Genomic DNA, 23,808 nt, shown 5'->3' on the forward strand with positions numbered 1-23,808 from the left:
TGCAGAAGAGGATTGCAGTCAGAGCAAGGAGGAGTGAGAATGTGTGAGAGAAATAAGCTGGGCAGACACCAAAGTCAGTATGAAGGAGGAGCAGAAGATGCCCCAGGTGCAGGAGCAAGCATTCCCTTGAAGTACTTGGTGCAGAGCATGGTGAGTCAGGCTGTGCCTCTGCAGCCCATGGAAGTGTCCAGTGGAGCCGAGATCCGCCTGTGGAGAAGCCCACATCAGAGCAAGTGGAGGCCTGAAAGAAGGCTGTGACCTTGTGAGAAGCCCTTGCTGGAGCCTAGAGAAGCCCTGAACACAGGCAGGACCTATGTACCTGAGGAGAAGGGATGCCATGCTGGAGTGGATTTGCTGTCAGGACTTGTAACCCCACAGGGAAGCTATGCTGGAGCAGTGCAGTCCTGAAGGATTGCACCCATGAAAGGGTCCTACTCTGAGCAGTTTGTGATGCACTGTAGCCCATGGGAAGGAGAAGTTTGTGAAACTGTCTCCTATGGAAGGGACCCCACACTGGAGCAAGGGAAGCAGTCTTCCTCCTGAGGAGGAAACAGCAGCAAAGACTACATGTGATAGACTGACCATAACCCCCCATTCCCATCTCCCTGCTCCTCAAGGCAGAAGGAGGTAGAGAATAAGGAATAAAATTAAGTCCAGAGGGGGTGGGGGGGAGGAGACAGTGTTTTTAAGTTTTGATTTTGCTTTTAATTATCTTTCTCTGATTTCATTGGTAGTAAATCAAATTTAATTTCTTTGAGTCAATTTTACCCGTGACACTAACTGGTGAGTGATCTCTCCCTGTTCTTTTCTTGACCCATGACACTTTCTTTATATTTTCTCTCTCCCCTGTCCAGTTGACAAGGGGGTTGACAGAGCAGCTTTGTTGGGCACCTGGTGTCCTGCCAAGGTCAAACCACCACAGGGGAGATGGCTTTGGTGTTTTTTTTAGACTTTAAATTTAAGTAGTGATCAAGCTACTGAAGAAGACAGCTTTTTTGCACTTATGTTTCAAAGTACACCTGAGTCTGAGAGAAAGCTAGAATTATGACTTACCAAAATCACATTCAGAATCAGGAATTCTAGATGGTAACTTCAGTCCAATGTTGTAGATCATCATTTTAAGTTAATATGTTGCAGTTATTCTTAGGACATTTATCCCTTGATCATAAAAAAAGTGCTCAAGAAACTAAAAGAATCCTAAAGCATGAGAATATGGGCATTTTAATTTAATTAAAATTTACCTTTTGGGGCAGGCACTTAGAAAAGGTCTTCTGCTTTTTCCAAGCAGGACAGCTTCTGAGTTTTCTGCTCCTCTGCACCCTGCAAATTCCACATCATAATTTCTTTAAATGGTAGTAGGATATGGGGTAAAAAGGAAAGACATCTGTGAAACTTCTAACATGCTGTGTGCTGATGCAGTCAGGATGTTCCTGGACAAGCCAGCAGCCGGGTCCACAAGGAAAAAATTGTAAATGACAAAGACTAACATAATGGTGATTAAAACCAGTCCAAAAACTCCTTCCTACCCTACCGAGCTACCACAACCACTACAATGAAAAAAGAAACTTGAAGAAAATTATCTTTCCATTGTCAAAAAGTCTAGGTATCACAGATCATCTCAGAGATGCTCACTATGTGGGGGTAGGCTTTGTTACATCCTTTGACTGGGGCTTATCTTTGTTCTATTTCACCCTCCTCAAAGTGCACTGTTAATAGAGCACATAGCTTGACTCTGGAGACACAAGCTCCTGTAGGATGCTTCTTGGAAGTGAGTTATGCCTCAGTGGTAAGAAATAAGATTATTATGAGACAGGAAAGTGAAAGAGATGGAGAAGTTCAGGCTTGGAGTATACTCAAGAGCATATAATGTAAGTTTTATTTTTCTAATGTTCATTCTGGGCTGATACTAAAATTGGTGTTTTGATGGGGTAAGTTGAAATGTGTAGATACAAAGGGAGCTACAGAGGTCATCTAGTACAACCTCCTGCTCAGAGCACATACGTACTTCATGAATACAGAGTGATGCCACTCTCCCAAAAGGATTGATTGGCTGGGCTTGCATTATTTGAATAGAAGTGTAAGTTGTTTTCCCATTTGTATTACTTAGTATCCCTGTCTGATCTCAGTGCATGTGCCATCGGTCTTAATATATTCACTTGTATATTTGACAATTTATTTTCCTGGGATGGAAAGCCCCCTCCATTGAAGTGTTTTAGGAAGATGTTTTGAAAACGCTCATGTTTTTTTTTCTAAAACTTTTCCAGGGCATTAATGTTGCTGCAGCTGTGCTGGCACTAATACCAAAAGGAGGGGTGCTGTATGCAAATGTTTTTTGTTACTGTATTGTCTGCTAACTTAATGTGAAAGTAATCAACCAATGCTTCTCTCCTGTGCATCCAACCTTTATTAAATGCAGTAGATCTGAACAGACACTATGACAAGGAGATAAATGTTTTCATTTGTCCATCTGCAAGGTCTTATTCCAGCCTGAAAAGAGTCTCAAACTGAGTGTTCCTTTGTCAGTGTTTCAGATGGGATCTTTCTTACTCAAGTATAATCTAGAGCTGCTGCTAAACTTGTATTCATTTTTTAAAATTAGTGTCGTTTTATGAGAATGTGAGGAGTGCAAAGCTTACTGCATTTCACCCTGAGTGTCAGCTCAGTTTATTCTCTCTATACATGTAAAAGATAACTCTAGAGGCAGCTCTGTCCCTTACACAGTTAATTAACCCCCCTGCTGTGGGCCTAGATATGTGCTCTTGCTGTTCAGTGAGGTGTGTGAATTGACTGCAGAACACAAAATCTTGTGCAGGCTATACAGAGGGAGAGAGCCTCCAAGAAACACAGTGAAAGATGATGGGGTAGCATGTGGCTTCATAATCTGTCGTGCTGAATGCTAGTAAAGCTTGCAGAAATTGGGGATTTCTGGTAAGATAGGTAACTATAGAAAGGCACAGCTTACCATTGTATGTAATAACTAGTCAGTTTTTAAGCTGTTACTTTAGGAACAAACAATAATAGGTGAAAACTTCAATAACCTAGAAATGTTCTTCAGTATTTCAAGCATTTGAAAACTCTCTAGTAACTAATAATCTTATACAAGTAACTGTTAAAAGACTGACTTGTGCTCTTAAAATACAGGTGTATGCTATACTAGAAGAAGACAAGGTGCAAACTCTGGGAAATCAGTAAAAATGGTAGCAAATGCTGCTTGTGTTTAATGAAATTGAATGAAAGAAATAAAATCATTCTTTTGGTGTGTACTTTTATTGCAGAGTTAACCCAGTTCTCAGAAGTTTTCACAGTCCTATTTCTATACAAACTCCTATAAAAATGCACACACCACACTTTCACTGAATTTGTCATGCTTTGAAACGCTCCTTAGCTGCTGCAGCAGATTCTCCATTAAATATTGGACAGTATTTTTTTTGACTCATCTTTTTAATCGACCACTTTTGAATAACATTGTCATTGTATTGTGATACATTTTAATGGCTTTTTGTAATTTCTTTCCATTGTGTATCTGGAAGGATAGGCAAGTTATAAACCTGGGAAGGACATACCACTTACTGTATAAAACACAAAAGCAAGCTGTGCTAGGGCCTGAAACCCGATTAGCAAATAGTAAGTACTTTGTTACCTGAAGAAGACAGTAACTGGGATATAGCAAGAGTATCCTGCTCACACCAGCTTGAATCTGCATGCCAGTCATACTAGCAAACTGCAGCATTGATATGCAAAGTGCTTAGCTCACCTTCAGGGATGTGGTGATGTGGAAATTAAAGCCCTTCTTCTGCCCCGCTCGAAGGGTGAGTTTTAGCCTTGTTTTAGATTTCCACCAAACCTTTCCTTTTGGTCTCTGCTGTGTTGATAGTGGCACTACCTGCACATTCATGCAGGGCCAGCTGTGGCTGCTGGTTGTTTGGTTCCTGTGTGTGACATTGGCTATGGGGACTGTCTTGCTCTAACAGGGTTGGCCTTTGCATGTAAACATTTATTCTGAGTCCTATTACTTTCTATACATATACATGTTATGTGACATAATTTAATTCTTGACTAGGTTGCTCACTGGAAATGTGGATTCAAATGTGAGTTTTGCTTTACTGTGAGCTGGCAGATGTCAGTCTGTATTTAAGGATGCACAATAAATAACATAAGATCTGCAGTGTTTTCCTGTAACTTACATGCGTCTTCATCCCATCTGCGAATGCTTCCACATTTTGCACAGTTGACTGAGAAGGAGTCAAAAGAGTTTTACTAAAAAGAGGCAGGAGGTGCCTCCTCATACTGTGAAAAAGGGCACGTTGGCACACTCTGGCTGTGCAGAAAGGCACATGGATGCTCTGTAATCTGGAAATCCTTCAGAGCAGGGATAATCAGATTTGAAAGTTTGATTTCTAGTTCTGTTGAAGTGATAAAAATACAAAGGGCTTTCTGTTTAACTAGTGCTCCCTAAAAGGCTGGTTTAAAATTTAATTACACTTATGATATGCTGATCTGTGTTGTTCACCCTAAAGCATCCCAGCTGCTCAGAGGATGATTTTCAGTTGCTTGGAAGGAGGAAGGAACTGAGAGGGTACTCATGAAAGGAAAGGGGGAATACAGTTTTGGTCATTCGTATTATGAAGTTTAAAACAAAAAAAGAGGAGGAGAAAAAGCTGTCTACCATCTGTATTTTCCCCTTACTATTTCACCATATTCTCTCTTCGCAGAACACATTTGCAGCACGTTCTGTTCAGTGAGTAGGTAAAAAAAATCATAGTCTGGAAGTTAGAAACTGCTCTGAATTCTAATTCCTACTTTCCTGTCTTTCACTGGATGTACTTACAAAAGCCTTTTGCTTCTCTGTGCCAGATTCATGATCAATTAAACATGGCTCAGAGTATTTCATCAAATGACTAAGTAGCTGAAGATACATTAATTTCTGTTTACAAACTACCTAGTGTATGCAAAGAGGTACATTACTATTGAATATAAGTGATCTGATGCTACACACATGGGCATGGACATGGAAGCACATTGCTGTTGATATAGCTACACATATAGCTATGTATGAATTCTGTGTCTTCTAATTTCTAAAATCATATCTTTTTAAAGATTGTATTTTTTAAAAATCCTTTATATGTGGAAAATCATATGTGCAAAAACTTTCAGATGTATTCTGGTCTTTCAAGGGAAAATGGAAGGTGATAAGAGCTATTTCACTAGACAGTAATGTTTGTGCAAGTGCATTACTTAAATAGTGAATTTAAGGAAGGGAAGAAAGAGAGAGCTTCTGCAGGACCCCTGCTCCTCTCCCAACAAAAGCAGTTAAAAACCATTCTAGGCTAATTGTAAATTTAAACATTATAAGATACAACATTTTAACAGCTCATACTTTGCAAACAAATGTGCATTAGTATTAAACTGGGGGAACTGCAACTTCGTTAAAGCTTCTTGCAACAGGGTGATAGTTCAAAGAAGGCTGATCAAAAACTAGGAAACTAGTTTTACTTTCTGCTGAATTTAAATAAGGCGTAATCTAGATAGAAAAAATGTCTTGATGTAACTTTTTTTTTGGTGGAGGTTTGGGTAGGATGTAATGTTTCTCAGCTTCTTGTCTTCAAGTATAATGCATTAAAAGTTGTCAGAATCAATCTATCCTTGAGCAGTTGATCTCTGGTTTGAAATGGGTTTCAGTCAGTGCCATAGTAGTAAGTTTATGCTGGCCTGAACCTCAGTGCCCAGAGAGAAAGGTTTGTTAATGTATGGCAAAGATGGAAACATGTTTGAAGCCTTTAGCAACAAATCCAAACTTGCCCAGTTCCCTTGATTTACTGCAAATTCAATTATTAAATGGCCTGATATAAATCATTAAATGCACATTTTATGGTTCTAAGAGAGATTAATTTTTCATTGTTTTCCTCACATGTAGCCACCTAATCTGCAATTTATAGTTCTGAGGGCTAGGAAAATTATTAGAGGAATGTCCTTCAGGATGCTGAAGTGAAATGCTCACATCAGTAATGCTGTTTGGAATGCTTGCTTCTGGCATCATTGCTTTTAGATATAAATATTCATATTCGACCTGGAACAAAAAACTGCTGATTTTTGAAAGTGGGTAGTTTTCTTTTGAAACTAATCTTTTGGCACTTTTTATTGTGTGTATTTAATACTGTATCAAACCTGGGGAATTATGTGGCAGTGTTTGTAGATGTATTCTCCTGAAACTTAGATGCCTTGACAGATCCACACATGTAGAGGAGAGAGCTCATTCACAGCCACATGAAGAAGGCTGCAAATGGGGAAAAGCAATATATTGTGGTATAGGCTTAGTTTGTCTCGTTCTGCTGTTTTTCTTACTCACTTTAACTAATTCATTTAGAAGTAATTATGCTGGAAGTCACATCAAATGAAGATTTTATTTTCTAGTGCATGAAATGAAAGCGCAAAAATTGTTCCACTTGTAGAGCTGTAGAATGTAAAATTTCTACTTTGTAGAATTTACTTCTGTAGACTAACTTAACAAAGACTTTCTAGATCAATTTGTTAATGTTTGTGTGGTCCTTTGAAGTATTAAATTGTCTCATATGCAATAGGGACAAAATACTATTATAAGCTACTTTGGTTGCTCATACACAAGGAAGGGCAAATACTGTTACAATCTTATTGGTTTGGTATAATGCCATAATGTCTGGACACCGTATAGATGTGTGTAGGTGGAGAACCATCTGTGTAGACGAGCCTACAAATATAAACACCTATTTAGGACAAGGTCTTAATGTTCAGTAGTTTCACATGTGAATCTGGAACATACTTTCATGCTTCATTTTGCTATAAAATGAACTGTGGAAGGGAAGAAAATATAGTCCGATCTACTGCTGGTGATCTTCACTCTGACATATTTACTTAATCTTACTTAGAAAGTTTTGAGCTTCTTCAGGAAGAAAATTGAAATTTTCATGTCCTCCACTGGTTCTTTGTTTTTGCTTTGTCTATTTCTCTTTAATGATGGCTTTCCTTTGCTCTGGGAGAAGCTCTTAGAAGGCAATGGATTTTAGTTATTTGCTTTGTGTTGGAAGGACACAAAAAGAATGAGAGGGTGGCAGCTCTGGCAGGTAGGGCTCTGCCTTGAAGTAGCCAAGGTATTTCTGTTGCTGGTTGCTGCCCCGTCAGTGGAGGGAAGGAACAGGTTGAATGTTGAGTGCCAGTTCAGTCCTGTCTCATATCTCAAAATCAATGTAGTAAGTTGGTGTTTACAATGACATCAGATTGTGAACAGGTGTGGTTCTGGAACAGAATTATCCTCTGTTCTACTGACTGATTTTTTTTTTTTTTTTTTTTTGGGAACTAATTTAGAAAAGTAGTAGGTTAATAGGTGCAGTGCTTGGAATGGCTAACTTGCACATCAGTTTACACCACTTGTTCAGGACATGTCTGTGTACTTGAGATCACTCATGAACATCAGAATAAAAATGGCACAAAAAATTGATATTAAATTTTTTTTTAATTGAAAGCCTGACCTGTTTACCTGTTCATGGAGTGCTAAGTACACTATACGTGTGTCACAATATTCACAGGGGTGTTAGATGCCATAAGCACTGTTGTTTTATGCTCACTCTCTTGCCCTCATGTCATTGGTTACTATTGAATATTCACTTCTGATCAATTCTAAGGATACCTTTCTATACTACTTAGGTAATTTTACAGAAGGAGGGGCTATTTTGTTGCTTAAAATGGCAGTCCTAATTTCAATTTATGAGGAGAAGTTCTAGATCAAAAAATGGTCTCAACAAATATTTTCCTGCTTTTTAAAGCAGGTTGAGTAAAGTAATAAGATTAAAACCATAGATCAAAGTTACCGAACAGTAACTTTAAAAGTTTGTTTGAATTTGTCTTGAAATAAAGCAGAAAATAACAAATTTTATTGGATAAATTCTGTGTGGATCGATTCAGCAGTATTTAACAATAAAAGTTTGCAAAATTTTTATTTAACTTTCATAACTTACAAAAAGTCTGACCTGCCAAATGGACCAGCATATTTACATTATACAATTAATGTATCAAAGACTTTATCTTTGTGTATTGCTAATTATTTAGTACAATGTGTAGCATGTTCCAGCACCTCCCCAGATTTTATTCTCATCAGTAAATACATTTTCTGTTCACTTGAATTGGTACAGAATCAAGAATCCCAAGGAAAACTTGTATTTTCTGAATATCACTAAGAAATAAAATAATTCAACTCTAAGCTGCCTTTCATCTTTTAAATAAAAAATTTACCCCTGTTGTCAGAGAAGATGAAACTATAGATCTTGAAATGGATGCAGTCCAGAGGACAACCCAGAAACATGCTACAACCATGGACAAGCTGATCAAAGCAGCCTTTGGGGCAGAATTCCCTGCAGTCATTCTGAACAGTATTGATAGTTAACTCTTAAAGATGTCAAATAGAATAAAGGTGACAGTGTTCATAATGCTTTTAATCCCTACACCAATGACAGAACTTTGAGTATTTAAAAATTATTATTGTTAATGATCATGTAAGGCACAAATTGTCTTTCTTTAATGTCAAAATGCAGGTCTGTAGTGGAAGTGGTTGTGTTCTTAAGCATTTTTACTGGTCCTGTTGTCAATTTTCCCCTATCCAGAAATGTGACTCAGACACTTTTGGAAAGGTGATAGCTAGAAAATAGGGCCAGTTCTTGAAGTTCTCTTTGGGGTGAATACTCACTGAATTGGTGAAAAATTGCCTTAGAATACTGGGAATGAAAAGCAAGTGTGTAGCTTACGTATTTAGTCCATATGTAAAAGTGAAAGTAAAAGCAAAATCCTGGAAACACAACATTAGCAACATCTCTAAGAGTATTTAAACCAGGCAATTAATGTAATAACATTATTTGCTAAGTTTTTTGCCAACTTTTCTGTTGCATCCTATTGTGTAAAAAAAATTAGTTTCTAATCAGCTTTATTGATTCTGATATGTGTGTTGCGAACACAAGAGCTGCTATCTAAACAAAACTGCTTTTAATACTGTTTTGGGGTTGTTTTAAATTGTGGAATAAATTGATAATCTTGCTTTTTGTGGGGCTTAGTTCTTTCTCAAATATACTTTATTTGCAGACAGCCTGGCTTTGTCCATTTCATATTTAAGAGGCATAATGGAATAAATCTCCAAAGTTAGGACTTGCTTACCTCCATGAAGGTGCAGACTTTCAAGTATCTACTCAGCTTGTGCAAATGAAAAATAGACTTTGTAGTCATTTCGACCATTGTGGAAAATTTGTCCTTATTTAACTTTGAAATTATTTTCTAAAGATTTCAGCAAGTGTAAAGGAGTATAAAACTATAGCCAGGCTCTACATTTCTTTGGAAAAGAATGTGGAGCAAACATTTTGCAAAATTTCTCAGTGTTCAGTCTTTTATTGCAGTGGTATGAATACAGGTCTGTTTGTTTTGAAACATTGGTAAAATGAATTAATTAAACTGAGTAGTCCTTTTTAAAATTAGAATGTAAATAGTGAAAAATATCTGAGGTTTGATATTGAGATGATACAAGGGAAAAAAAAAACTAGCTCCTTTTATAATCTCTTGACTCTCAGTTATTTAATGAGATCTTACTCATATAAATGTGTTAAGAAACTGTATTTTATTCTGCTTCTCCATATCTCCAGGTCCATTTTCCAGTATTAGGCAGTTATTCACAAAGTGTTTGTCAGATACCATGTCATCAGCTGAAAAATGGCCAGAATTATCTCATTTTTTTAAATCCAGATAGCAGTGAAGCTGATGTACATTTTCATATTTATTTCAGTGAGGCCAAAGTTTCATCTCTTGTCCTCTTTCTGTCTCTAATTCTTAGTTTTCATTTTCTGCCACAGACAATACAGTCTTCAGTTTCTATGTTATTCAGGTGTGCAATTTTTAGACTTTTTTTTTTTTTTAGCATGTTCATTCCGTTGGTTGTAGTCATCTAGGTCAGGTATAAATCTGGTGCTTGCTTTCTTAGCATCTTAAGACATGTTTTGTTTTTTTTTTAATCCCTATGAGCAAGCCTTATTTCATGCCTTGTCTTAACCAGTGCACTATCTTCAGCTCTGTTCTAGACATGTCTATTATGACAGAAGGAATAGAGACTTTTTTCACTTCCTAACATGTAGCTGTTAAAATAATGCTTCCTGCTTGCTGATTTAATTGTCACTCTTATTTTTGCATTCCCCCTACTGTTCACCACCCATACTTGCATCAGATTTGAGCTCTTTTCAGTACTTTCAAAGTTCTATATAATTCTGCCCTTCCTTACTTATGTTCCTCGATGAGTTTCCTGTCTCTCCCCCACTCGCTCCACTTCTTTAATGTTCCCACACATCCATCTGTCACTGCTTAGGCAGTTACTTCCATGTCATCTTCCATGTTACCATCTATACATCCTGTGACCTCCCAGGACTCACCTGCACAAGCGCTTAGATTGGCCACCTTCAAGTCCCTTTTAACTGCACACTCCTTAGCTGCTTTTATGGAGCTGAGCTGGGTTTTATTTAAAAAAAAAATCTTTCCTGTTTATTATTCCTCCTTCTGTAACTTCTGTTTCTGTATCTATAAACTGTATGCTGCTCATATTACCAGCTCCCTTTAAGTGCCTAGACAGATACTCTTCTGCAAAAATGTCTAGAATCATTTGAGGCATTACCAGCAGCAGTTACATCTTGCAGCATCTCAGCTAATCAAGTACTTCAAATGTCTTAGAAACTGATAGTGACAAAACGTGGGACTAAGTGGCCTCAAGTTTTCTTTTCTAATCTGCAGAAGATTAGAACGTAGAGGTAGGAATGAGGATTATGAGATGGTTTCTGCTGGAGCTCAAGCTGAAAGTAACCAACCAGTATGGCATTTGTGTTCCAGTGCTATACAGTGGGTTTAGGCAGGTGTAACTACAGAATTTGTATTATGCTTGCAAAGATTAGTAATGAGTTTCTGTGTAGTATCAGTAAGAACCTGAGCAGGAATAGGAATCTATACTTTTTAATACTGACAAAACTCGAAGAACAAGTGAAAAGTTCTGCTCATTATTTCTTTACTTGTCTGTGTCACCTATATTGGTACTGCAGTCATGGTAAAATTTTGGCAGCTACTGAAAATTTGAGTTCAGCATGATCTTCTCAAGATTGATGTAAGAGTGCAGGTACCTGGGTCTTGGGGTTTTTTGTTTGTTTTTTTAGTGATACAACACTGTTTTGTCTCTAGTTGTAGGATCCTGCCTACAAAAGTCTGAAGCAAACAACTCTGTCCTGTGTTGCTCTAAGAGAAGGAAAATATAAGATTAACCCTGATCAGTGTCTTTGTTCTGATGTCTTTTGCTGAGATCATCTGCTTCCAGCTTTCTTGAACTTTAAACACCAGAAGTTGTATTGTACATGTTTATTTCAGTATTTTAGAGGAAATGTGCAGTAGGAAATACAGTCTTTAAATTGATCACACTGAACTTTCTGAACTAAAGACTGTTGAATAACACATGTGTGTATTGAAATGAAATAACGTGCCTTTACTGAAATAGCCACTAAACCAACTGGACTTTGAACTTTTTGACCAAGGAATGTGTAGAATTGTGACTGCATCCCTTATTACTTGGAGCATTATAATCATTAACAGCCCTTCAAGAAAGTTTTCACTTGTGTACTTTGTCTTAAAAATACAACTTATAAGAACATAGTCTCATATAGTGCTATCTGAACATACAGTTTTGTCAACTGGATGAGATAAAAGTAATACTTGTCTGACAAAGTAATTTTTCTATAGTCAAGAGAAAGTACTTCTAAGGACAGAAAGTAAGTGTTCAAGTGGAAACAGTGTAAAGACCTCATGCAAGAAAATACAAAACCAGAGATCATGTCTTATATTTTTTGTATTAAGAACTGTTCTCTGAGAGCCACCCCTTATATAATCACTCCAGAATGGTAATTATTATAAAGTATTTTAATGGTATTTCTGTGCATAGCAGAGAAATAAGTTGGTTTAGATTATAACTTTGGTTTTAGTTTAATATGTAGTTTAAAAATGAGCTGGCAGACTTCCAAGTATGCTTTTTAGTATGCTGGTATTTGAAGAAGTACCTCACCGAGTTGCATAGTTTGTGTTGCTTGCATGATATAGATACAGACTGGACCATCTTGTGATTGTTGCTGCAGGCTTCAGTGTTCAGGCATGTGTATGTTATTTACCTGTGTCTTGTAGCACAGTCAATTCAGTTGTTCCTCTAAAGACAGCTGAATTATAGCACTAAACATTTAATTTATAGCAAACAATGCAAATGTGCAGGCCCAGTTAGTGTGTACACATACACAAATCGGGTAAACAGTAACAGGTTAGCAGAGAATTGTGTTCATTGTGAATAATCTTAAAAGCAAATGTACTTGTGCTTGTCATACCTATTGCAAAATGTGGAGGAAATATGCAGAAATCACTACATTGTGTTAGAAATCTAATAGAAATGGAGGGAGAAAGCAGAATGATGAGAGACAGCTGCTGCTGCTGCTGCTGCTGCCCGGATTGGCAGCCTATTTATAATCGGGCAGGCTGAGAGCTGGAGTGCTCTGCTGGGCTCTTACACATCACACACCAGTGGGGATTGGTTGTATATACATGTTCAGCAATTTGTTTTTAAAGCAATGCATATTCTTCACATTCTAAAGAAATTAAATAAATGGACCAAACTAAATTTTCAGTGTTTTAAATAATTTTGGATGTAGTAGTACTTTCATATAAAGAAGCTCTCTTTAGCAGTTTGTTATTAAATTTTTGTATGAATCAAACCTGTTGGAGTAATAGGGCTTGTTTACATGTCCTGAATGCCATCTGAAATGACAACGTTAGGTAACATTGAATATCACACAAATCTTGGCTGCATATGAAAATGGGTCTGTAACAGTTTCCATCCTGTTTCATGTTTTCCTTTTTTCCTTCTTTTTAATTGACATTTTAAACACATGCTATGGTAATGCCTTAAAAGTACCTTTTTAAGCACTAGGGCAATTCCATTTATAAGTCACATGGGGGAACTATAATGGCAGGCATTCATTCCACTTGGAGGTGATTTCTGCATAGGTGTCTGCATAACACACAAAGGCACAGAGCCCAAGTGACTTGTTTCACCACTCATATGCAGAAGTTTCACCAACTGATTTGATTTCACTTAAAGGTGAAATCTCTCCAGCCTCCCACCTAGCCAGTAGGCCCAGCTCCTTTACTCTGAAACTCTGGCAAGCTTCAGAAATCTTTTAAAAACTCAGTTTTTTTACATTTGGGATTGTTTCACAATAAGATTAGTCTAACCAGGCTGATATACAGCTAAGCAGTTTGCAATGTTGCATTTCATCTTGACCTGGTCTGCTCTTTGGAGTACTCCTGACAAGGAGACAGGTAAAATATTTTTATATGTTGAAATAATGTAATTAGCGTTCCTGCTTTCAAAATATGCTATGAAATCACAATTGATTTGGTAGCTTAACCCTTGAGTAAAATTAGACTTTCTGTCTTTTGGGGACAAATGGGAAATAAAAGGGTAGAAAGAGTCTTTTCTTTACATAACGGTGCCCATACATAAACAAATGAATGCAAGATCTTCACTACACTACCTTGTGCTATGAGTTCTAAAAGTTATTAAACAAAATTAGTTTATTTCCTATTTTCCTAAGCATTAGTTACATAAATTTTTTTCAATGTTGGTTTGCTGTTCAGATTTTAAAAGGGCTAAGAGGACTTAGTTTTTTCTGTAGCATTTATTCACTCAATTTTATCTGAATCAATTATGTAAGTCTAATTCATACAAAAATCTTTCTAAATCTTATCTATTTGTGTTGTCTGTTACTGAATTAATTACACTTTGGTTGTTTCTGAGATCAGAATCAAGAGAATACATACTCTGGGTCCTTGGCCTACTGCTAATTCATATAGTGCCGTATCATTTCTGTATTATATCTTTGCTTTTTTATAAAATAATTTTTCACATTGTGCAAAAACTGGGATTCCCAAAGAAACGTTCCAGTTTTTCAATATCAGATATATTTGTTGATGGATTTTGCTATGTCATTGCTGACTGGCTTGTCTGAGCTAAGCAAAATGACTTACACTGAAGAAAAGATGGTTAAACTGTAATTTCTAGGATTTCTTTTTGCATCTGTTAGTATAGTTATAGCATTGATGTTTTAGTCTGGTAGTGTATATCAAATGCCTGTTTCTGTCACTTTCTCAAGTCTTTCATATTAAATTCCTTCATACTTTCATGGTATTTTATATATATGTTCATTGCCTATTTCTCCTGTAATTTTATCATCTTGATTCCAACATCATCTCTTTGGCACCTCCAGGCATATATTAAGCCTCTGTGAAGAAGACCTGTCACAAAGCCATAGTTTTGATTTCTCTGCAAATTTTTGACCTTAGCCATCCATTGATTCCTCAGCAGCCCATCAGGTTGGTGGCTTCCTGCTTTGATGTGTTTTGGGAATGCCTTGGTATGGCTGGTGTAGCTCTGCTCTTTTCGGTTCACATTTCCTCTTGTGTCTCCTTATTTCCATCTTTCATTTCATCTGTCATAAATGATGCTTCCTCCTACAGTTTCTGAGGGGTGAATTTTCCCTTTCAAGGTTACATGTTTGCCTCTAGTAACCGCTTCAATCACACCAGAAGTGAAATGGGTTATTTTTTACATTTTTCCTTCCTATTCTGTATGGGTTTTTTGCTTATTTTTTGGTTTCTATAAACTTTTTTGGTAAAAGGCTTTCTGGTAGATCTTGGTATTTCAGTTTCCCCACTTTTATTTTAATGCATTTCCACCCACATAATTTTTCTGATGTTTTAAGCTGGCAGTTAGTGTTTGGAATTCCAGGTGTCCAACACATGCCCTTTTCCAAAGGCATACTCTCTGGGGAGTATTCACACACGTTTGTGTGTATGTGTCTGCTTAGTTAGCTTGTGTGCTTGTAGGAGTTTCCAGGCACAACCAGAGAAAACTAGTGGAGCTTGTGAACTGAGCCAGGGGGTAGTTCTGGATTTTTTCCTCCCTTTTGAAATCTAAAGTAACACAATGCAGGCAGCTGTGCTGATGCTTTTAAGTTTTTGGCTTAGGTTCAAAGGAAGTGCTTTCCATTAGAGCATCCCCTGCCCGATAGACAGATATCACGGTTGGAGCCAACATCTCCATTTTATGGCATTCCCCAGCCAGGATTTCTGCTTCCTTTCCTCTCCTTCGTGCTTCAGTGATCACCACCTTGTGTCATCTTTCTGCTACTGCACCGTCTTTCCTCGTTAGATTTTAATGTCCCTGGCAGGAATCTGTTCCAGCCCAGAAACAAAGACCAGACCAGCCTGGGCAAGTAAATGTATTTTTCATTTCCGTGTGCTCACATAAGTCAGCTGCGTGTTGGAATATATTTCCTTTCACTGCTCCTCCCTCAGCACACACAAAGAAGTGCTCCTTCTGTAATTATTTTAACAAACTTTTTGTTTGTGGGGGATGGAATAAACCCAAGTCGCAGTGAAAGTGCTGAGCCAAAGCAAGGTCAGGTTTTGTTCCAAAAATCAAAACAAATCTGTAAGATTGCAGCTGAGAAAAACTTTTTCACTGGTTATTAGAAAAAAATGCTATGCCCTAAAGGGAAATGAAGACAAATTAAGAGCACAATGTCCTGCTAGGAAGTTATTTACCTTGAGCTAATATGGCATAACATATAGCATTTTCCTGTGGTGAATAATCAGGATAGCCAAAGGAGGCAATGGTAGTCTTTCTACTTCTGTACCATAGAAATCCACGCAGGAAGATGTCCTCCTTGGCTAAGTCTGGAGCCAGCTTTGTCCTGCTTCATGTTAAAAGCAAAGCAAAAATGGTCCCATGCTGGTGCTTTGGTTGCTGTAATTCTGACAAAGGTGGCATTGACACACTGTACAATTCTATAGTCTACATAGTATTAAATAAAGGCCTCTCTGTATTTCTATATCAGAAGAAATGACATGCATTCCTAGTTGTAATTAATTATTAGAAAAATGTAGGTAAGATAACAGCCTTGACACTGTAACAAGACCTGGCCAACCATGCTACAGAACTGGACACCCATTTCATTAATTACAGAAAAGAATGTAATAAAATTCAAAAATATAATAGTAATAATAATACAAGATTATAACGTAATAAAAATGTTAGCCCACAGTGCCGAATGTCTAAAGTCATACTCCTGGAGAAAACTTGTTTTCACTGGCTCAGAGCCCCATCTGCTTTTATTGATTTTAGCGCCTTTAAAATTAGTCTTTTTTTGTTTAGGCCTTGACACTGCATTTGGGGGACCTATACTTGATTTTTGTTTCTAAATTAATCTCTGTGTCTCAGTTTTCCCATATGTGAAGTTAAAGAATAATGAATACTTTACTCCCTACCAACATTACAAGGTTATTGTGAAGATTAACTATGCTTGTAAACATTATATAAAGGCCTGAATATTGCCAGCAGTATTACTGTGCTTTATTAGGTATTTCTCTGGTTCATCCTATAAATAAATGTGTACTGTTCGATGATAAGTAGTTAGCAGTTGATAATTAAAAAAAAAAAAGCCAAGAAAAAAAGATTGTTCATTTAAATATCTCCTTTTATTTTAAAATGTACCTACTTAAAATTATTGCAAATCAATGTCATGCCCTGCTTCAATTTGAATAAATCTAATTTTAATAAAGATAATATTAAACACTACAAGGTTGTTTCTGACATCCTAAAGAACTCAAATGAACTGCCTCATGAAAATGTGTTGAATTATGACAGTAGTAGTCCCTTCTGCAGGTAAAGAGCATATTTCCTCATTTATGTGTATTCAGTTGATTTTGGTTTATAGTTGCTTCATAAAGAGCTGAAAAACAATAATGCCTAAAATGTTTTCTATCTTAATCTATAAGTAAAAAGCAACTGAAGAAAATCTTGAAGGACATGTTTACTAAAAACAGTTCAGTTTTGTCTTATCAGATGGTCCTTCCCTGTTTAATACATCTGTTTTAAATGCAAATCAATCCTTGATAAACTTCCATTCCCCTCAAATACACAACACATTCAGTATATTTGTACTGATCTTCTTTAAATGTGCACTGTTCTGGTACAATATTAATATTCTCCTTGCCATAAAATATAGTCAGAGATTAAAACAATAGTGTCTAGTAACATGAAATAATAATTTTTGAACATAGTAGTCTATATGTGCATGATTTGAATAAATGTATGTTTAGTTTTGTTTTTGCTTTAAAATGATATTGATCTGAGTTGGAAAAAAAATAGGTAAACATTTTAGGGACTGTTGCATTGTCTTATAGATTCGAGGGCAGTGCAAACCAGCTTTTTTTCTACAAAGTTAAAAAGAAATACAAACTCAGAAAAGATTAAAACTCAGCTGTTTAAATGAAGAATTTTAAGTTCAAAGGAAAAAATGAAAATCAAATTTCACAAACTTTCCTGTGCACCTTAAAGAATAAAATGTACCCTTAGATTTTAATTTAATTCATCTGGCAGTGTATACCACATACAGATCTTTGTGGCTCAGAGTCACAGAGGGCAACAGCATTGCCCAGGTCTCTCTTTTTCCACATGATCTGTTTTGTTCATAATGTCACTACTTTATCCATCCAGTGTCACTGGATGTTCACTTCTTTATCTGCATACCTGGAGAGAGAGGTGTGTTAAAAGCGAAGGTCAACAGTGTTGTGCTTTTTCTGCAACATTGTATGTTGCTGTAACTTGTTACTATTCTGTTGGTTGGTAGATCACCTCCTTGCCTTCCCTGTGTCATGTGTGTCTTTTATTCCAGCCACAGCAGAAACAGCAGAGATGAAGAAATGAGTAGCAACTAGGCTGAACTTTTCAGTGATGTAGCGGTGGATAATAGCAGCATGTAACCACAACCTTGCCATCAGTGCCCAGAAGTGAATGTAATTCTCCAGTAATTCTCCATACTGGACTTATGCTGACCTCATAGTTTACATTTTGCTGTTTGATTTTTCAAGAGGATGATTCTACAAGGCATGACTTTTTTACTGAAAACTTCTGTCATTTCAATATGTTCAATAGGCTCTTCTGGTTTTTTATTGGATAGACTTAAATGGATAATCTTTGGGGGAGCTGATATGAATTAGAATTTCACATTTTAGTTGCAGCATGGTTTTGTCACACCTGTTTGTTCATCTACCCTGATTAATATTCAGCTGATGTCATTCTGATGTAACTTGATTTGAAGCCGAAGTCCTGAGCTCATCAGAAAGAGCTTCTAGTGGCAAATGAGAATGCTGACACTCCAGAAATGCTTTAGAAGGCTTTAAAAAACATGTGAAGCGGCTTTTCTCTGTATATTCAAGAAGTTAAAGCAAAAGCCAAGTATTTAAAATGAAAAATTGCTAGCCCCCAGACAATACAATGTGTCTGTCGTAATGTGCTCACAAAGAAACCATATTAATTTTTAATCATCAAGGACATAGCTGGTTCCATGTGGAGAACTTCAAAACCAGGCATTTAAAAAATAATATTTGGTTGATGTATCAACAACAATACTTCAAACTTCAGAAAATGTTGATATTCGCTGATAGGCCTAAGCTTTCAATACACTATTCCCTCTAGGAGCTGACTTTCAAATAGGTAATACTGGCCTCTGTATATTTCTGGAAGTTTAATTTTGAATAATTGCTTACTCTCCCTCTTCTTTTGTAGCTCTAACTTGGAACCTGTCACAATGGAGATGTGCTTTTGATACAGATACGTTATTCTGATAACTCTTGTAACTTTTGCCAGTGCCTTGCACTGAGCTATATTATTGTAATTTGTCATCTCCATGAGAAGTAAACTGGACACCTGCAGGTTATTAGAGATGAAGAAAAGAAAGGTGTCCTGCTGTCATGCATTCAGTTGGTGTTCCTACTGCCTTCCCATTGTCTACCTGGAATTACATAGAGCATCTGCATAAATACACACAAACATTCGTTATCCTTGTTTGGGGAACTGCAGTCATTTCTGCTGCAACTGTGTCTTAGTGCAGTGTGTTTCAGAATCCAAAGCATACAATAAATGTACTATAAATTATCAAAAGGCAACATTTGGATTTTTCCTAGTCCACATATGAGTTTGAGAATTCTGTAGCTAATTTAAGTGGATTCTGTTTATACTGTATGGAGTTCACTTCAATGTGAAAAAGAACTTGAAAAGGTACTTTTAGAAAAGGTTAAAAAATATTAATGGCTATGATAGACATTTCAGAAGAAGTTTAGTGCAGATTGAGAAGGGACAGCAGCTGCTGCTCCTCAGCTTGAGTGGCAGAGAGAATTCTCATGCCCTACTACTGGTCAGCCACTCTGTACAGACAGGCCTCATAGTTCTCTAGTAACTTAAAGCTACTGCTTCTGCTTTGGCTTTCTGCTTTGGAAAGAAGGTTTTTGGAGGGGGGAAACAGCAGTTAGTGGTGCGTGTTACCTGAGAGTTCTCAGAAACTCTGTTACAGGCAAAATACAAATAAGAAAACCCATTGGACTCATCTGACAGTGCTTATTTGCTGGAAGCTGTCATCTTTTGTAGCATTTTTTCCTCTCTGTAAGAAACAAGGAAAAATATTTGTAGTCTTAAGGTGTAGTTATCCACAAATAACAAACTAATTTTAATTTTTTTTTTCCTGAGGCAACTGAGGGTAGAAAATGTTTTTAAAGAAAAAGGCTCTGAGACTTATTTGAACAGCTTTAAACAATCAATTTAATGCTTTGCATGTTGCAACACAGTTGTTCTATGCTTATAGCTGGTAGAGTTTTGCAGACCAGAATTTGAGTTGTGATCTTAGAGAATTTCTAAGAGTTCTCTTCAGTACATTCTGTATCCAGTTTTTCATTGCTTTGTATACAGTGTTTCAAGAAGAATGTAAAATAAAAATGCTAGAATATTTGATACAAAAGTTAATAAATTATTCCAAAGAAGACTGAGGAATAATATTGACTTAATTGATTCATCAAGTGAAGCAGATGAAACCTGTAGGTAACACATAGCTTTTTCAGGTAGAGCTTTAAGACAATCCTCCCACTAAACTGAAACCTGACAGAAGCCCTTGTGTGTGATTCTTGGTGGAGTCTGGGTAGGAATATGCCTCCAGGATGTCTTGCAGAGCTTTGTTCACTCCAAGGGAGGAGATGTGGCAGTGACTGAATGAATGTAGAAGATGGATTTTTATAGTTCATGTGCAGTGGAGTAGAGGGTGAGGGGGGAGTCCCAATAAGCCAGACTATATGGGAATACTTCATATGTGTGGTATCTGATGACATTAAACACAAAATTGAAGCAAACAGATGCTAGTGCTTGTGCAGCATTCTCTCTCAGGAGAAATCCCTCTGCTTTATACTTCCTCTTCCCTTCTCATTCTATCCCTGTAAATTTTGTGTTCTTTTTCTACATTGAGGCAGAGAAGGGAAGATAAGAAGTGTCCTTGGCTTAGAAAGCTCTTGGGGAAAAGAGATGTATTTTTGTATTATCTTAAGCTGAAAGGGGAAATGAATGTCATCTGTCACTTTTTGGGCAAGTTCTCCAACCACAAGGACATGTGCAGCCAAGCATTGCCCGAGTAACGTGGGTAGATGCCTAAGTGTGCAGAATACAGAAGATGTGATTTTAGGCATTCTTTCTCTTCAAGACTTCCTTCAGGCAGGTTTGGACTGATGGGACTCCAGGTGTTGTAAATACTTCCTTTGTGTTAGCTCCCCCTAAGTGTAGTGTTCGGAGGTTGCCCCAGCATGGTCACTGAGTCTGTGTGTATTAGCCAGGGTGAAGCATTTGGTTCCACAGTGTGGAGCTCTCCTGCACTAGGCCATAGGAAAAAAAGTTTAGAAAAGTAAGAATGGAGTAGCTCCAGAAGCTAGACTGACTTCTCTTGTACAATGCCTTTGGATTCAGTTCACTAATGGTTGTTCCTCACATTTCACGTGCAAGTGGTGACAAATGACTTTACTATCCTTTTAGTTTTGAGGCTTATATACAGTGGTTTGAACTGCAGTTTATGCATTCTTAATCTCTATATTAGTCTAGAGGAAGCAAAAGTAGGGAAGGAGATTGGATTGGTAAATTGCTGTTGCTTTTCCATTTCTCTTAGGTGTAAAAAATGAAGGCTAAAAACATCTTTTGTACAGCTTTATTGCTGTATAGCTGAGGATGAATTGTGGAAAGTGAATTTACAGGAAGTAGATTATTTCTCAAATTAAATGTATTATTTTATTTAACTGTTGTGGTTAGTGTATTTTTACTGGTTCATTTTCCTTAAAAGTATTAGGTTCCAGGAAGACTTTAGACAAAGTTAATATTAATGAGTAATTTTAAAAGAAAAGTTTAATTATTAATAACACCTCAGAAAGTCTGTAATGTACTGGAACAAAACTGGTAGCTTCCTGAAACAAGATTGTTGGAGAAAGGCTCTTCAATCAGTGATTTCCAACAGTATCCCGGAAAACAATTTAGTAGAGTGCTGTGTTCAACATCTGGCTCTCTCATTTTTAAAACCTCTGTTCTTTCTGTTTCCACACTTTTTTTAAAAAGTGCTTCTGTTTTGAGTAGAGAAACGTTCTTGTCGAGATGAAACAGAAAAAATAGTTGCATTTGTTTGATTCTATGTGTTCTGATAAGTTTTCTTAATTACTACATTGTTATTTTTAGCTAAGTTCATCCTTGCACTTTCCTTATTTAAACTTCCTTTTCAGGATTCTAATTTTACCTTGAATTTTTTTGTAGCATATTCCTCCTTACATGTTCAAACCTAAGTTGAAGGATAAAAAGGTTGATGTTTTCAATCTTTTTTGCATTCACCAATATCAGTTTAACTCAGCTCTTCCAACTTTTAAAGGCTTATTTTTCCTTAATAATGTAAACAGAAGACCTAGTCAGGATTAAAGTCTCTAGTATATGAAACAATTGTACTGACAGTTGTGGTTTTTTCCCCTGCAAATAGTGCAAAAACATCAGGACAGAGGAAAGGAGAAGTTTTTCCTAAGTGCCTGGATACATTTAACTGTTTTATTTATAACGTTTGGGAGCAGCAGATTAATCTCAGAACTGTGGAGTTAAGAAAATTCAATTCTTGTTCTTTGCAATGCTGGAGTTTCTGCTGACCCGTCAGCCCCTTGGGCTCCTGCTCCCACAGAGCGGCTGGGACAGAGGAGGGCGGTGCCTCAGCCTCCGCGCACAGCGACATATGGTGTGTGGGACATCATCAAAATACATGAGAAGCAAGTGAAATTTCCAGCACCTGTCTTCTGTTGTGTGTCCGTGTAATTTCAGTTATGGTATTTTTGTCAATGGTGATTTTTTTTTTTTAAATATTCATGCGTATTTAATCTGACAGTTATTTATGAAAGAAAACTAAGAAAAAACCCACCAACCAACCAACAACAGATTTTGCTACTGGCTATCATAATAAATATGATACTTTTCATCCTTGTGCAAGTGGATTACAGGAAGGTTTGAAACAAGGGCCTTTCATTAGCTCTCAGCACGGCTTTGTCTTGATGGAGTTAATGGAATAGTGGGAGAAGTAACAAAAGCAATTTGTTGGTGTGTTTGCCAAAAGTACAGCTATTTTTAAAGTAATGTTTGAATGTGCATTGGATTTCCTAGAACCTCCTCCTATTTTGAGTAGAAGTACCAGATTAGAGCTGTGGTTTTATGCAGGACAGTCAAATATATGGATTTGACCTGCCAACTTAAATGCTGACTGAGTGAGTCTTATTTCTTTTGCATTGGGGTTGTGTTTCATGTCTGATATTGAAGAAATACCCTTGTGCAATCTATGCTAATTCATTTATAAGGCAAAAAAACCAAAAGATTGTCACTCTGACAGATTGAATGGTTTGTGTCCATGTTCAATAGTAAAATGTTAGAACTGAACAGAAACACAAATAGCAGTGAGTGAGCATTCCTTGCCTTAGAGTTCACCACATGTTCCCTAAGGCCATGTATTTTGTAGAACAACCTTTTTCTCAACTGCAGCTTTGCATATTGAAGGGACTTACTAACTCAAGATCTGAAACATTAAAATGTGTCATGCTGGAGAGGCCTGGAGTACCTGTTGGACAACTGGCACTGGCACACATCTCTGAGTGGTGCTTGTTAGAGTCCTGGCTGGCAGGCCAGCAGTAGAGGTGTCTGCTGCTTTTAGGTGTGAAACCTTTTGTGTGCATGGATGTAGCCGGGCAGATTGCTGTTAAGAGCGTGGGGAAATTAGTATTTGTTTTCAAGCATCTTGGCATATCAGGCATCTCTCCTCATATGTCATGCACGTTAGAGCAGGGTGCCAATAAAGGGGGGTTGCAGGGCTGATCCCTGTACAGGCCCTTCATTTAAGAGTTGGACTCAATGATCCCTTCCAACTCAGAATATCTAGTGATTTTGTAAATCATACTTTGGTATAACTCAGAGAAATGCAGAGCCAGATTTCTTGTAATATTAATTTATTCACATTTCTTATATATACGTGTGTGTTTGTTTTGGTTATGTTCTTCTCGTTTGAAGGCATATGAAACTGGACCAGCCTTTGCTCTAAGTTGGAGGAGCCTGAAAGCTGAACACCTGCTTGGCTGTACCTCCATTGGCCACGAGGGTGGATAAGTCTGAGTGGATGTAAAGTTCAGCTTTGGTTGTGCCTGGCAGTGAGCAGTACCCAAGCTCATGTGCCAGCTGTGCCACATCTAGGAGAAGGGGCCCCTGTCTTGGTGGGTTGCCTGGGCTGCTCCTCCCACTGGCTTTTTCCGGCTGCCATGAGCCACCGGAGCAGTGTGCAGCAGCTGGAATGGGAT

At 37.3% G+C, this 23,808-nt stretch overlaps 1 protein-coding gene across 8 annotated transcripts in view; it reads left to right on the forward strand.

The window, feature by feature from the left end:
* The window catches only part of PHF21A (PHD finger protein 21A), a 132,278-nt gene that overhangs the window by 55,586 nt on the left and 52,884 nt on the right, over positions 1-23,808 (forward strand). The window lies entirely within an intron of this gene.

This window comes from Molothrus ater, chromosome 6 (assembly GCF_012460135.2).
Source record: "Molothrus ater isolate BHLD 08-10-18 breed brown headed cowbird chromosome 6, BPBGC_Mater_1.1, whole genome shotgun sequence".
NCBI classification, from domain to species: Eukaryota; Metazoa; Chordata; class Aves; order Passeriformes; family Icteridae; genus Molothrus; species Molothrus ater.